Source organism: Pseudorca crassidens, chromosome 13 (assembly GCF_039906515.1).
Source record: "Pseudorca crassidens isolate mPseCra1 chromosome 13, mPseCra1.hap1, whole genome shotgun sequence".
NCBI classification, from domain to species: Eukaryota; Metazoa; Chordata; class Mammalia; order Artiodactyla; family Delphinidae; genus Pseudorca; species Pseudorca crassidens.
This window is the reverse complement of record NC_090308.1, coordinates 7237593-7254889: the sequence shown is the minus strand read 5'-3', so window position 1 is coordinate 7254889 and position 17297 is coordinate 7237593. Positions and strand designations below refer to the sequence as shown.

Sequence of the window (17297 nt, the reverse complement as noted above, 5' to 3'; positions counted from 1 at the left end):
AATCTGATGGCCAGATTATGAACCCTTAGGAGAAGGGGTCAGGTGTTCACATAATATAGCAGGATGTTTGCAGAATGAATCAATACTTTGTAGCTGTTAAGCGGTTAGTTTACTTTGAGTATTATTTTGATTAGAAATCTCAAAAATGAATTTTCTTTGAGCAGTGTTTTGACTCTGTGAATGATTTTTTATGTACACCTTTTATTAGGGCAAGTGATGTTTTCCCCTCTTAGTCCATGAATAACTATTTTATAATAAGAATTTATTATAGTGCAATAATATAGTAGAGCAGAACTAGATATGCAGTAAAGATTTGGAATATGCTTCAGATGTTGAATAGCATACTTTAGTTTAGGTTTTTGGCTGGAGAGTGGTTAGGTTCTAACAAGGACACGTATGGACAGGACAGGGTTGATTAATGGTTGTTACGAAGGACTGTTTTTGAAGTAATATCAGTGAAAAAGTCCTGGCATTGTTACCTCATCTTTGATTCACTGGTTCTCCTAGGAGAGAGGGGCTCATGGTGAGGGCTCAGGGAGACGTGTCAGGGCTTCTTAAAACTGCGTCACGCTTGCTCTCCCAGACTGGTCCTCTCCCTTGAGGACCCTCTGTGGCAGTGAACCACTGCTGCTGAGCTTTGCATCCATTAGATGTGTTGGAACAAGAAAGAGACTGAGAATGAGCGTGCTGCATTTTCTATTAGAACCCTTGCTGAAAAAAGATAATGAGGTAGCCCCTAGCTTTGAATTCCTATCAAAGTTGTACGCCTTTGGTTTGACCAGTTGAGATTTAACTGAATGAGAAAGTGATCCTTGTTATAGAAGAAAAGAAATACATACACATTCAAAGTGTGTGAATTAAACATGTTTATTAGAATTATTTGAGATGGTTTACTTTTCAAAAAAAATGCAGTATAGAAGCCCCTCTTGTTTTAAATTTTGGTTTATAAAATGTTGTGTTTCTAAAATAATGAAAGAGTAACCAAGAACGAAAATCCTTCTGTATTGGAGATTAATCCAAACTAATAAAAGATAAGCCTCCAAAATTATAATTAACTCAATGGGAAAGTAAGACTTTATTTTTATTCCTATTTCAGGGACATAATTTCTATAAGGCGAAGTGTATGTATACAAATGTAAATGAATATATGTACACTCCCCTTCTGGGTTTGTTTTGTTTTAGTCTCTTTACTATCTGTGTCTGGGAAAGAGCCACAATTTTGAAGTCAAATAACTGGATTCCATTCCTTGATGCTGCTCTTTCTCACCACATATCTTAATGTCAATGACTTAATCTTTCTGACCGTAAGTCTTCACATCTGTAAAATGGGTATAACAATACTTCCCTACCTACCTCTCAGGGTTGTTGTGAGGCTTGAAAAGACACTTGTATAAATAGTAAAATGCTATAGAAGTCAAGTATAAACTATTTTTTTTAAGAAGTGTTGTTAACACTTTTTGTTCCTCCCTTGAAGCTAACTGTAAGTCAGTAGGGGCTAGACAAGTCTATATTTTTATTTTTTAAATGTATTTTACTTTATAATCTCTGCCAAATAATCGTACATTTTTAAGGGCATACATTTTAAGCAGTGGATAACCTTTTAGGTTTGAGGACAATTTTCATTCTTAATTGTTAGAAACATCTTGACCAGCTGGTACTGTAGATTGTGCCCAATACATATCTTCTGTTGTGCACAGTTTTTATGGCTTATGTGATAATACTAATGAAGATAGTTGAAGGATTTTGTAGAGAAGAAGAATTATACTCATGATATTTGATTGTTCTTATGTATGACTATATTTTTATTTCTTATGATTAAGTTACTTACAACTTGTGTTCATAAGTAACATATCTAATATTTAATTCTCCTTAGCTTGTAAACATGCTTTATAAAACAGTTTTCCTGTAAAAATTATTATTATATTTCAATATCTTTAAATTTAAAAATGCAACTAGTGATACTAAAAAAAATCTGTTTGCAAATTGTTTTAATAATATGAATATCATAAACAGCCTTAATAGTTTGTTAAAAATTAGATAACGTTATAGCTCCCTAGCTTCTGTAAATTCATTTTCTCAGGACATGTTTCTTTTTTTCTTTTTGGCTGCATTGGGTCTTCGTTGCTGCGCGCGGGCTTTCTCTAGTTGCGGCGAGCAGGGGCTACTGTTCGTTGCAGTACGCGGGCTTCTCATTGCGGTGGCTTCTCTTGTTGCGGAGCACGGGCTCTAGGTGCACAGGCTTCAGTAGTTGGAGCGTGCAGGCTCAGTAGTTCTGGCATGCAGGCAGCAGAGCACACTGTCTTCAGTAGTTACAGCACACGGGCTCAGTAGTTGTGGCTCACAGGCTCTAGAGTGCAGGCTCAGTAGTTGTGGCGCACGGGCTTAGTTGCTCTGCGGCATGTGAGATCTTCCTGGACCAGGGATTGAACCTGTGTCCCCTGCATTGGCAGGTGGATTCTTTTCTAATTCAATTTTTTTATACAGCAGGTTTATTAGTTATCTATTTTATGCATACTAGTGTATAATGTCAATCCCAATCTCCCAGTTCATACCCCACCACCCACTGCTTTCCCCGTGAGTGTCCATATGTTTGTTCTCTACATCTGTGTCTCTATTTTTGCCTTGCAAACCAGTTCATCTGTACCATTTTTCTAGATTCCACATATATGCGTTGATATACGATATTTGTTTTTTCTCTTTCTGGCTTACTTCACTCTGTATGACAGTCTCTAGGTCCATCCACGTCTCTGCAAATGACCCCGTTTCATTCCTTTTTATGGCTGAGTAATATTCCATTGTATATATGTACCACATCTTCCTTATCCATTCGTCTGTCGCTGGGCATTTAGGTTGCTTCCACGACCTGGCTATTGTATATAGTGCTGCCGTGAACATTGGGGCGCATGTGTCTTTTTGAATTATGGTTTTCTCTGGGTATATGCCCAGTAGTGGGATTGCTGGGTCATAGGGTAATTCTGTTTTTAGTTTTTTAAGGAACCTCCATGCTGTTCTCCATAGTGGCTGTATCAATGTACATCCCACCAACAGTGCAAGAGGGTTCCCTTTTCTCCACGCCGTCTCCAGCATTTGTTGTTTGTAGATTTTCTGATGATGCCCATTCTAACTGGTGTGAGGTGATACCTCACTGTAGTTTTGATTTGCATTTCTTTAATAATTAGTGATGTTGAGCATCTTTTCATGTGCTTCTTGGCCATCTGTATGTCTTCTTTGGAGAAATGTCTATTTAGGTCTTCTGCCCATTTTTCAAATGGGTTTTTTGTCTCTTTAATATTGAGCTGCATGAGCTGTTTATAGATTTTGGAGATTAATCCTTTGTCCATTAACTCGTTTGCAAATGTTTTCTCCCATTCTGAGGGTTGTCTTTTCGTCTTGTTTATGGTTTCCTTTGCTGTGCAAAAGCTTTTAAGTTTCATTAGGTCCCATTTGTTTATTTTTGTTTTTATTTCCATTACTCTAGGAGGTGGGTCAAAAAAGATCTTGCTGTGATTTATATCAAAGAGTGTTCTTCCTGTGTTTTCCTCTAAGAGTTTTATAGTGTCTGGTTTTACATTTAGGTATTTAATCCATTTTGAGTTTATTTTTGTCTGTGGTGTTAGGGAGTATTCTAATTTCATTCTTTTACATGTAGCTGTCCAGTTTTCCCAGCACCACTTATTGAAGAGACTGTCTTTTCTCCATTTCTCCATTGTATTTCTTGCCTCCTTTGTTGTAGGTTAGTTGACCATAGGTGCATGGGTTTATCTCTGGGCTTTCTACCCTGTTCCATTGATCTGTATTTCTGTTTTTGTGCCAGTACCATACTGTGTTGATTACTGTAGCTTTGTAGTATAGTGTGAAGTCAGGGAGTATGATTCCTCCAGCTCCGTTTTTTTCTCTCAAGATTGCTTTGGCTATTCGGGGTCTTTTGTGTCTCCATACAAATTTTAAGACTTTTTCTTCTAGTTCTGTAAAAAAAAAATGCCATTGGTAATTTGATAGGGATTGCACTGAATCTGTAGATTGCTTTGGATAGTACAGTCATTTTCACAATATTGATACTTCCAATCCAAGAACATGGTATATCTCTCTATTTGTTTGTGTCATCTTTGATTTCTTTCATCAGTGTCTTATAGTTTTCTGAGTACAGGTCTTTTACCTCCTTAGGTAGGTTTATTCCTAGGTATTTTATTCTTTTTGTTGCAGTGGTGAATGGGATTGTTTCCTCAATTTCTCTTTCTGATCTTTTGTTGTCAGTGTATAGGAATGCAAGAGATTTCTGTGCATTAATTTTGTATCCTGCAACTTTGCCAAATTCATTGATTAGCTCTAGTAGTTTTCTGGTGGCATCTTTAGGATTCTCTATGTATAGCATCATGTCATCTGCAAACAGTGACAGTTTTACTTCTTCTTTTCCAATTTGTATTCCTTTTATTTCTTTCTCTTCTCTGATAGCCGTGGGTAGGACTTCCAAAACTATGTTGAATAATAGTGGCAAGAGTGGACATCCTTGTTCCTGATTTTAGAGGAAATGCTTTCAGTTTTTCACCATTGCAAGAATGATGTTTGCTGTGGGTTTGTCATATATGGCCTTTATTATGTTGAGGTAGGTTCCCTCTATGCCCACTTTCTGGAGCGTTTTTATCATAAATGGGTGTTTAATTTTGTCAAAAGCTTTTTATGCATCTGTTGAGATGATCAAATGGTTTTTATTCTTCAATTTGTTAATATGGTGTATCACATTGATGATTCACATATATTGAAGAATCCTTGCATCTCTGGGATAAATCCCACTTGATCATGGCATATGATCCTTTTAATGTGTTGTTGGATTCTGTTTGCTGGTATTTTGTTGAGGATTTTTGCATCTATATTCATGAGTGATATTCATCTGTAATTTTCTTTTTTTGTAGTATCTTTGTCTGGTTTGGGTATCAGGGTGATGGTGACCTCGTAGAATGAGTTTGGGCGTGTTCCTTCCTCTGCAGTTTTTTGGAAGAGTTTGAGAAGGATGGGTGTTAGCCCTTCTCTAAATGTTTGATAGAATTCACCTGTAAAGCCATCTGGTCCTGGGCTTTTGTTTGTTGGAAGATTTTTAATCACAGTTTCAATTTCATTACTTTTTCAGTTTCATTACTTTTGATTGGTCTGTTCATATTTTCTATTTCTTCCTGCTTCAGTCTTGGAAGGTTATACCTTTCTAAGAATTTGTCCATTTCTTCCAGGTTGTCCATTTTATTGGCATAGAGTTGCTTGTAGTAGTCTCTTAGGATGCTTTGTATTTCTGTGGTGTCCATTGTAACTTCTCCTTTTTCATTTCTAATTTTATTGATTTGAATCCTCTCCCTCTTTTTTCTTGATGAGTCTGGCTAAAGGTTTATCAATTTTGATTATCTTCTCAAAGAACAAGCTTTTACTTTTATTGATCTTTACTATTGTTTTCTTTGTTTCTATTTCATTTATTTCTGCTCTGATCTTTATCATTTCTTTCCTTCTACTAACTTTGGCTTTTGTTTGTTCTTTCTCTGGTTCCTTTAGGTGTAAGGTTGGATTGTTTATTTGAGATTTTTCTTGAAATTCTTATCTAGTGCGCCACCAAGGAAGTCCCAGGACATTTTTCTAATTACATACGCAGTCTCTGAATAACAAATGGGTTGGTTTCTGAAGTTCACTTTTTAAGACAGGTGTTTTGATCTCGAAAATAATTACCTAGAGAAACTGCTGTAAATGAATCTCAGGCCATCAAATAAAACTTAGGAAAATCTAAGCAACTGAACTAACAAGGCCAGCCAAAATTTTATTCGTGGCAGCAAGGACAACATAATGTAAGAGTCAAAAATGAGAGAAAGCGTTTTTGTTTTTTGTTTTTTTTTTTCCTTTTTTCCCTCTTTGTTTTTGGACCCAGAGAAGATCCTGGTTCTTTCTCATGCTTACTCATTTATTTCCTGGTTTTCTTATTTCCTTGATATTTAGAGCATCCCAGGATCTTGTTGTTCCTACTTATTTCTCCCACTTGGCTATAATATACATTCCTCTAATCTAAGCATGGTTGATCTCAGGTCTTAGGAATGAATGTGTCTGATAGCCATTTCATAATAGTATGTGCTGGTGTCCCTCTATGATAGAGATTTTCTTGCCTCCGATTTCTACTCCTTCTCCATCAGATACTACTTGTAGAGTACCTTTCCCAACCTTCCTTAAAAATTAGTAAGAATCATCTCAGTCCAGTAGTTCCTAGGTGTCCTTCCCAACAGTTACTGTAGCTGTGGGTTTAGTTATGTTATTTACAGTTCAATTTTAGGTTAAAGATTAAAACAAGAAACCACGTAAACATATATAAAAGATTTATCCTTCATGCCAAAACTACCTCCATGCAATTGCATTCTTTTTTTTTTAGTACACTTGTAATCATGAATAATTTTAGATTTTTTAGGGAACTTGCAAAGATAGTACAGTGTTTTCATATGCCCTTCATCCAGCTTCCTCTAATATTGACATCTTACTCGACTCTGATATGTTTGTCAAAATTAATATACTAACATTGGTACAAAATACTGTTAACTAAACTATAGATGTTATTTGGGTTTCTGTTTTTCTACTCATGTCCCTTTTCTGTTCCAGGATCGACCTGTCTTCCTAGTCTCCTCTGATCTGTGATAGTTTCTGTTTCTCCTTATTTTTCATGACCTGGATGGCTTGTAGAATGTTCCTGAATTTGGATTTGTCTGATGTTTTCTCATGATCAGACTGGAATCCTGGCCTTGGTTATGAGAATCACAGCGTTAAAGCGCCCTCATGGCTTTATAGCATCACTGCTGATGTTAACCTTGATCACTTGGTTAACGTGGTGTCTGCCGGGTTCTTCCACAAGTGACTAGTTTTTCCTGTCCACGCTCTGTTCTTCAGAAGTGAGTCATATTCAAGGAGACGGGGATTAATCTCCACCTCCGGGAGTGGGGAGTATCTGCATGTATTACTTGGAATTCTTCTGTAAAGAAGATTTGCCTCTTCTTTCCCATTTTTTTATTCAGTCGTTTATTTATCTCGGTATGGACTCATAGATGTCTATTTTTTATTTTGGGTTATAGTCCAATGCTATTTTTTGTTGTTGCTCAGATTGTTCCTGCTTTAGCCATTGGAGCTCTTTCAGGTGAATTCTGTATCCTTGTGATATGCTCCCATCGTGTGTGTGTGTGTGTGTGTGTGTGTGTGTGTGTGTGTGTGTGGTTTTGCTTTTTGAGCAGTTTCGTGCTTTTTGAGCAGTTTCGTACTTTTTGGCATCATCTTGTATTTTCCCTGTTCCAATCCTGAAATCAGCCGTTTCTCTAAGGAGTTCTGGTTCCTTTTATTGGAGAATCGTTTTGGGGAATGGAGATCTGGGCACGGAATGTGTTCATTACCCTTGGGGTGTCAGTTGCTTCTAGGCCTTCTCAGTGATAGAGTTAGAAAATACAGGTATGTCTTCTAACCCATGTATACATACAGACCTGTAGTTACTTCTATATCTGTCTTTCTACCTATCTGTTAAAAATAAACGTGAGTTCATACTGAGGTCTCTGGTGCTAATCCGGCACCACAGGTTTCATCCTAGCCTTGATTGTGACTTACTTCTCTTGCACTGAGAAACCTGGCTCCCATTCCCACAGTGTATTTATATATTTGTGCAACCCTAATTGACATGTAAAGTAGTTTCAGAATTGCTAACCAGTACCCCTGTGAGGACTAAATTTACCAACTAGAGTACGGTGTTGAATTGTTAAGTACAGTTCTTTTTGTCTTCAGCCTTAGAGTATGTAGACAGAACACAGGTTCCCACAGTTAGTTAGGCCGGCACCTTTTCCTTCACCCTCTTCAGTGAGGTTATAACATGAGTTTGTAACATAGTTAGGTTCATTTATCTCAGTCTACATTCTGTCCTGGGGTCTCCGGGTGTCCTAGTTGATCATTTAAAATTTATATACTATAAAGGTCACTTTTTGTGTTAGTTCTTTGGGTTTTGTGCATTTAAAATGTTAAATACCCATAAAATATCTGAGCCATAGATTGTGATATGGTTATTTTATGCTCCTCCATTTTTGCTTTACCTCCTGAAATTTATATATCTTTAGAGGAAGGGAAAGATAAAATGAAAAATTATATTTTATGTAATATCCAAAAAACTTAACTGTCTGACTTTGACTACATATTACCATGCATATTACTCCAAATTCTAGGAAGATTTTTGCTTACTTTATTAAATACTTTTTTTGAATTAAGAATGATCATGTAATTATTATAAGTTTAACAGCCAATGAAATATTGTTTGTCTTTGGATCTAACAATAATTATGCTGTTTTTTCCCATAAGCACAAGAAACCTTGAAGAGGTTGTCTTATGTTCAGAATTGGTAAAGCATGTAGAAACTAGGAGATATATATATATAGATAGATAGATAGATAATAACAACTATCATTTATTGTCTTACCATGTGCTAGATACAACAACCAAATGAAGTGGCATTGTTTGTTTTTTCGATATTTTACAGATAAGGAGAGTAGATAACTTGCCCCAAATCACAGAAGCTATAGATTGTTGCAGGGATTCAAGCCCAGTATTTGGGGATACCAGACTTTACGCGAATGGTTTCCAAACCTGGCTGCAGGTTTGGAATGAGAATTACTCAGGGAATTACTCAGGGAGCTTTTAAAAATACACATACCTTTGCCTTTCTTGGATATAGGGCAGGTCAGAATCTCTCAAGGTAGGACGTAAGTACTGACATTTTTAACCTCCAGGGTGCTTTATATGAATCCAGACCAGCACCAGTGCAGTTGAGAGTCAGCCCATTGGAAACACCTGAAGTAGGCTACAGTACTGCCCTACCCCCTCTTCAAGGTCATTGTTCATTAATACAGTTGTCATCGTTAATTTTCATTTGCTTCAATCATCACCTGTCTGATTTCATTAGTAAAGTTACATAAACTTTTTTTAAAAAGCTGCCCTAACTCACTTTTATTATTTATTTTTTACAGTATGTAGAGGGAATTATTTTTTATTGAAGTATAGTTGATGTATAATATTATTTGTTACACATGTACAGTATAGTGATTCACAATTTTAAAGATTATACTCCATTTATAGTTATTATAAAATATTGACTATATTCCCTGTGTTGTACAATATATCCTTGTAGCTTATTTATTTTATACATAGTAGTTTATATCTCTTAATCCCCTTCCCCCATGTTGTCCTTGCCCCCTCCATTCTCCCCACCGGTAGCCACTACATAGTTTGTTCTCTATATCTGCGAGTCTGCTTTTTTGTTATATTCACTATTTGTTGTATTTTTTAGATTCTTATATAAGTGATATCATACAGTATTTGTCTTTCTCTGTCTGACTTATTTCACTTAGCATAGTACCTTCCAAGTCCATCCATGTTGCTGCAAATGGCCAAATTTCACTTTTTTGGTGGCTGGATAGTATTCCATTGTATATATATGTATACACCACATCTTTTTTATCCATTCACCTGTTGATGGACGCTTAGGTTGCTTCCATATCTTGGCAATTGTAAATAGTGCTGCTGTGAACATTGGGGTGCATGTATCTTTCAAATTAGTGTTTTTGTTTTTGTTTCAGATATATTGTATATATATACAATATATATCACTGGGTCATATGGTGGTTCTATTTTTAGTTTTTTGAGAAACCTCCATACTGTTTTCCATGGTAGCTGTACCAGTTTACATTCCCACCAACATACATGAACTTTTTAATTGAATAAGTGGCAAGATAACAGGCACATGCTTCCTCATTTGCCTATAGGTTTTTTGTTTTCTTAAAGGAAGCATACTTACGTGAGGCAAAATAGGAAGTTGTACTGTATTATTTTTGACTGCAGTGAGCCAGCTGAATCAAACTTGATGTAAAAAGATGAAAGGTAGAGCAGAACTCTTCAGCTTGCCGTGGGGAACTGGATCCCAAGACGACAGCAACAACAAGACTAGTAGCTGGTGTTGAATACTCATATATGGAGTGGGGTTGGTCAGGTAGCTTGGTCAAGGTCGCACATCCAGTAAGCGGCAGGGCCAGGATGTGAAACCAGAACTTGCTGTAAAGCCTGCTCTTCATCATTACGGTATACTGCCTCCCCAAGTTATATTTTGTCCCACACAGTGCTTTAAATATTTTTTGACTTAGTAGCTAGCATTTAAAAAAATAGAAGATTTCACATGAAAATCCTGATTTTTGTTTTCCTTGAGATACTGGGAGGTCTGTTCACAGTGGACCCCATCCCCACGTGGTAGCACCTGGTGTGCTCGCTCCAGCTTTGCACAGTGCCCGCGGTGTCTTACTCTCTTCCCGTCACCCGCCCTTGCGCACTCATTTACAGCCCCACCAGGCCCTGTAGGTGACATGACCCCCAGTATAGAAACTAACTTTTGAAGGGTAACGTAAAGACTGTTTTGATCTCATCCTTCATTTTATAAAACAATTTGCTTTCTTTTGTTTTACTCATTTCTTGAAGTATATAAGGAAACAAAGTTGCTGTTTATCCTGTACCTCTGCTCAGAGTAATCATTTGCTTTATATCTTCTAAACCTTTTTGTGCTTATGTATATCTTTGGTATATAATGCAGGTAATTTTTTTTCCAAAAACCCCCCATGTGATAATGCTATATTTATTCCATGACTGGTGGGTACCCCCCTCCCCCCATATGTTCTCTGCTTTGGATCTGTCTATGTTGGTGTGTGTCACTCTACCTCAATTCCATTTGAGAACTACATGCTATTCCATTACATGAGTGTTAACATCACTTATTTAACTATTTCACTCTTTTTTTTTTAATTCTACCTTCTGCCTCTGGCAACCATCAATCTGTTTTCTGTATCTATGAGTTCATTTTTTGTTTTTTATTTCATATATAAGTGAGATCATACAGTATTTATCTTTCTCTTTCTGACTTATTTCACTTAGCATGACGCCCTTCGGGTCCATCCATGTTGTCACAAATGGCAAGATTTCCTTCTTTTTTATGGCTGAATAATATTCGTGTGTGTGTGTTTGCGTACCACATTTTCTTTATCCATTCATTCCTCATTGGACACTTAGGTTGCTTCCGTGTCTTGGCAGTTGTAAATAGCGCTGCAGTGAACATGGGGGTGCACGTAACTTTTCGAGTTAGTGTTTTCATTTCCTTCAGATAAATAACCAAGAGTGGGATTGCTAGATCATATGGTAATTCTATTTTTTAATTTTTTAAGGAACTGCCATACTGTTTTCCATAGTGGCAGTACCAGTTTACATTCCTACCAAGAGTGCACAAGGGTTCCTTTTTCTCTGTATCCTCCTTAACACTTGTTATTTCTTGTTTTTTTGATCATAACCATTTTAACAGGTGTGAGGTGATATGTCATTGTGGTTTTGATTTGCATTTCCCCCATGATTATAACCATTTCACTCTGAATGGACACTTATATGGTTATAAAAAATAAAACCACAAATAATCTTGTACATACCCCTTTATGAACATAGTCTGTTCTTCTTGTAAGAATGGTTAGTTAAAATGGAATTGTTAGGTTATAGGGTATGCACATTTAAATCTTTCCTAGATAGTGCCAGATTGCTCCCCAAAGAGGTTGTAGTACTAATGTATGCTTTCCCCCACAGTGTAGGAGAAACCCCATTTTCCCTCATTTTTGCAGAGCCATAATCAGGGAAATCTATAATTTCATTTTTATCTTTAACTTCCCTCATTTTTAGTGACATTGAGGTGGTTGTCATGTTTATTGCCCGCTGACATTTCTTTGAATTTTCTTTCATTTGTTTTGTTCATTTTCTGTTTTTTTAAATTATTGATCTGTTGGAACTATTTATGTTTTATGTATATGATTCATTTTTCTATTATGGCTGTAAATATTTTCTTCCAAACTGTCTTTTAACTTAACGATGCTTTTCACTGGAAAGGATTTAAAAACTTTTTATGTAGTCATACTGTTTTACGGTCACCTTATTTTATGTGTACTCCAAGATTATAAAAAATTTCTCCTTTATATTTTGCTTATTCTTTTTACATAGTTAAAACAATTTTGTTACGGAAAATATTAAACATATGCCAAACAAACAGTAATACTATGAACCTCCTCAGATCTGTATTCCAGCATCATGGTTATTAATTCATGGCCGGTACCTACTACCATGTGGCACCTTCCTCTATCACTTTGAAGAAAATCTCAGATATCATCATATTTTGTCCTTAAATATTTCAATGTATTTCTCTGAAAGACGAGGGCATGTTTTATAAATGCACCACAATACCATTATCACACCTCAAGAAACAGCAGAAACTTCTTGATATCATCAGCTTTTAAGCTCATGTTCATATTTCTATTGTACATAACTGTGATGGTTTTTTTAAAAATATTTTACAGCTTGAATCAGTTTGCGAGTAATGTCTACACATGGTAATTGTTCATTATATTTTTTAAGTCTTTTTAACTATGTAGGTCCCCCTCCCTTTTTTGCCATATGTTGATATTTATTGAAGAAGTTGGGTCCTTTGTTCTGTAGAGTCTCCCCCAGCCTGAATTTTGATGACTGTACCTCCAAGTGATCTTTTCCAATGTTTCTTTTTTCTCTGTGTTCTCTGTGAATTAACTGTGGGATCTAGTGGCCTAATCAGAGTCAGGATCTTGATTGACTTGTTAATTGGTTAACACTACTTCATTAGGACACATGTAATGTCTGTCTATTTGAGACAGTAGTGGTTGATGATCATTGCCTAGCTCTCTTAATTCATTAAAGATTGAAAAGTGATGATATTCTAATTCTCTCATTTCTTCTTCTTTACTAGTAGCTTTATTAATTAGATATTGCTTTAAAGAGAAGCTGTCCTCATCCATTAGTTGGTAACCCAGTGAAATAACTGAACAGAAATGGCAGGATGAATATGCTGGATTCTTTCCCTTTTATTTATCATTTTTCAAAGTAATGAGTTGATTTATTGGTGACCAACTAATGTTTTTTATTAATATTTGAACTCACGAATTGAAACATATTTTATATGTTTCAATTCACTGACTTCATTATTGTAATCCATTGAAGTAATTATGGTAACTGATATTCACATTGTCCCATCTTTGGCCAATGGGAACATATTCAAGTTGGCTTAAGTCCTTATTTCACGACCCTAGTGAATAGTCTTTGATATCTGATATAACAAGCTGTTTTAGGCTTGTATTGTACATTTACTCCAGGTTGGGAATCTGGTGTATCTTCAAGGAACCCTCATTCCTTTTACTGGGAAATAGTATTTCAGGACTACAGTCTGGGCACCAGCATTGCTCATTCTAACTGAAATGGTCCTTGTTTTAGTTCTCTTCAGTAGTCAGAAGAACACACACACAATATATATAATAAGTGAATACTATAGTAACAATTCAAATTCAGGATTTCAGATTTTTACTTAATCTCTTCTGACTTTTCTTTTACACTGAAAATTACCAGGAATGATAGCATTCGAGTGTCATACACATTCCAAAGTACACTCACAGTAATCTCAGAATAACACCATCAACAATGTGGTTACTGGAAAACAGTTTAAGATTTTTTTCCCCATCCTTAAGGTGGTACAACCCTTTAGGAATATAACATCAAATTACAGTGTTTTTGTTTTTGTTTTTTGCGGTACACGGGCCTCTCACTGCTGTGGCCTCTCCCGTTGCGGAGCACAGGCTCCGGACGCCCAGGCTCAGCGGCCATGGCTCACGGGCCCAGCCGCTCCACGGCATGTGGGATCTTCCCGGACCAGGGCACGAACCCGTGTCCCCTGCACCAGCAGGCGGACTCTCAACCACTGTGCCACCAGGGAAGCCTGGAATAATATATTTTTAAAGAAGCCTGGTTTCTCTGGTACGGATAGTTAAGCTTTAAAAAAATTGTTTTATTCTAACATGTTTTTAATATAAAGCTTGTGTATGCAATCTTCTTTCCTTATTTATTTTTAATATATGACAGGCTTACTTTTACCCCTTAAGGTTATCATTGTTTCATTGTCTTTATGTAATGCACTTAGTGTCTCTCCCACCCCTCCATTTTTTGGTTGTTATTTGTTGGTTCCCAGCTGTGAGGTATATTATAATTATCCTTTTCTTTTTTTAACCCAGGTTCTCATTTGAAGTAATTTTCTTTTATTTCCAGTGAAATGCTACAACATTTCATATGCCCTCCACTTCCTCCCCAGATTTTGATAATTGTGGTATATCTACCTTGTTAGGTCATGTAACCATTATTGACACTTAACCTAGTCTTAGTTCTGCAGTAGCGTGTGGGTGGGTGGATGGTGGAGGGCGGGTGGATGGTGGGTGGAGGGCGGGTGGGTGGTGGAGGGCGGGTGGGTGGATGGTGGGTGGAGGGCGGGTGGGTGGTGGAGGGTGGGTGGATGGTGGGTGGAGGGCGGGTGGGTGGAGGGCGGGTGGGTGGTGGAGGGCGGGTGGATGGTGGAGGGTGGGTGGGTGGTGGAGGGTGGGTGGGTGGTGGGTGGAGGGCGGGCCGGTGGGTGGTGGAGGGCGGGTGGGTGGGTGGGTGGTGGGTGGAGGGCGGGCGGGTGGGTGGATAGGTAGAGATTTAGATCTAGATACATAGTTTTGGTCTTTTGTTTTAAGGCTCCTTTTTAGATCTCATATCAGAGTCCCTTGAGTCATTGTGGTGGGGTGACACTAGCTCCCTAGCAGATTCCTCAGTAAGGGCTCATGAAAACTATGTTTCATGAGTTCTTGGATTTTCCTAACAGTTGCAACATGTATACCTGAAAGTCTGTTTGGCTGGCCATAATATATTTGGCTTATATTTTTTTCCCCGAATAAATTTAGTATATGTTATTCATTGTCTTTTGCCATGAAGCATTGAGATTGCAAAGTCTGATGACAATATGATTTTTTTGTTTCCGCTTAAAAGTACCTTGGTTTATTTATTTAATTAATTTACTTATAAGCTGGATACCTAAAAGATTGTCTTTCTTTAAATTCCACTAGTTTTACTTGGTGCTGGTTTTTCCACATTGATATTTTTGAATACATGATGTCCTTTCAACGTATAGTTTCAGGGTTTTGTTTTGTTTTTATTTTTTTTGATTCAAGTGAATGTCTTTATGTTTTAGTTTTTTCTGTTTCATTGGTTTGGTTTTCTTCTCTGGGAACCACTACTGTATGTATTCTGGATCTACTTTGCCTATCTTCTCTTTCACTTCATTTCAAATCTTTTCCTTTTTTTAAGTAAAATTTTCTTCCTCGTATTTCTATGAAGGCATTATCTCTTTTTATTTGCTCTTGTGTTCCATCTAGCTTTTTATTTTTGAAATGAGGTACAATTTTTGAAGAATTATTTTCTGAGTTCTTTCACTTGGTTTGTGAGTGTTTCTAATTCAAATTTGTGTCGTTCTTTTATATTTTCTGAGATTTTTAAGATGTCTTTTAGCATACTTTGAGAATCAGGTCCCTGTATCACCTGCTTAGTGGGCATGTCTCTGGCAAGCGTTCATTGTCTGTAGGGTTATTCAGCTCCTTATTCTCTCTCAATTCTCTCGCTTATTCTCTCTCACGGTTATTTCCTTAAAATAACCATGTATTGGATTCTAACACAATCCTTTTTTCTTGTTCATTTTTAAACATGATATTTGTTTTTATGAACTTTAAGAAAAGAGAGAGTTAGGAAAGCATTTAGGTTTATGCTTTAAGCTCTCTCTTCTGAATTGATAAGTAATACATCTCTTATTTTTTGAGGTCTCCTGGCTGTGTTCCTCTCCCCCTTTTTCTGGCCCTTCTCTTTCCTTTACCTCTGTTGTCCTTTACTGGTCAGTTGGATTTCACCCCAGCAGTTTCTTCTGGGTGTGGAGCTTTGTCCTAGAAGGAAAGTTTGGCTGAGACTTTCAAGAGTTTTGGGGGTGTAAACCACTTTAGCCCCTTCAGACCTTATTGCCCACCCATTGACTTCACTCAGGAACCGGTGCCACAATCATCCCCAATGTCAGGAAGCCCTCAAATAGAAGCAGTGAGCTTTCTATTGAGTATTCATTGGTAATTTTGGAATTTGGCCCTTTAGCCCCATCAGACACTCCGTTAATCCCCTCTGCTTCCCCTGCACAAATGCTCATAGGGATCTGGGATACTGGTTGGGGGTGGGGTGTGGGTATGAGGTATCACATGGGTCCAGGGACTGTTTCCCTCCCCCTTTCTATTTTGGGGTTCATGAAGTTACCTTTCACCTAGTTTTATTGTAAATGTGTCTCATGGAGTTTTGATTTTGTTGTCTTAGTTGTTCTGTCCTTTTGGGGGAACTAAGGGAAATTGAAATCCTACTGTCATCACTGTCTTTTCAGAAATCTTTTTGTCATGTTGACCTGTCAAATTGCCACTACTTGATCATTTTTGATTGACTAAAATGGTAATTTTATATGGTTTAACCTAAGGTATAGCTCTGTGTTTAGGTTCTAAAACATTTGGAATCTCTTTTTCAAAATGTATAGGTTCAACATATAGTTTTGTATTTACATTAATACTTAGAGTCGACCCTCCATATCCACTGGCTCCTCACTTGTGGATTCAGTCAACCACAGATCAAATTGAAATCCGTGGATGCGACCCCACAGATAATGAGGGCCGGCTATACTGTGCCATTTTATATAAGGGGTTTTGGTATCAGCAGGGGGTCCTGAAACTAATCCCCCATGGATGTTGAGGGATGACTGTAGTTTAGTTGCTCATAACAGGCAAAAATTTCTAAAATAGCCATATAATTAAAAAAATGATTAATTTTAATAATGTGAGGTTGGGATTCCCTGGTGGCACAGTGGTTAAGAATCTGCCTGCCGATGCAGGAGACGCGGGTTCGAGTCCTGGTCCGGGAAGATCCCACATGCCGCGGAGTAACTAAGCCCATGCGCCACAACAACTGAGCCTGCGCTCTAGAGCCCGCAAGCTACAACTGCTGAGCCCACGTGCCATAACTACTGAAGCCCACATGCTTAGAGCCCATGCTTCGCAACAAGAGAAGCCACCACAATGAGAAGCCTGCACACCGCAACGAAGAGTAGCCCCCCACCCGCCGCAACTAGAGAAAGCCCACGCGCAGCAACGAAGACCCAACGCAGCCAAAAAAAATAAATTAATTAATTAAAAAAAATAATGTGAGGCATAAGTGTGTAGGGTAAGGGAAGGATGTAGCTATTCTTTATTTAATTCCCTAAAATACTCATTGGATTATCTGTTATTTTTCAACTTCTTGAACTGCCTTTTTTATATTCTGAATTGTCATAGGTAATT

General features: G+C 37.4%; 1 protein-coding gene across 9 annotated transcripts in view; it reads left to right on the top strand.

The window, feature by feature from the left end:
* The window catches only part of MAP3K4 (mitogen-activated protein kinase kinase kinase 4), a 112548-nt gene that overhangs the window by 48790 nt on the left and 46461 nt on the right, over nucleotides 1–17297 (top strand). The window lies entirely within an intron of this gene.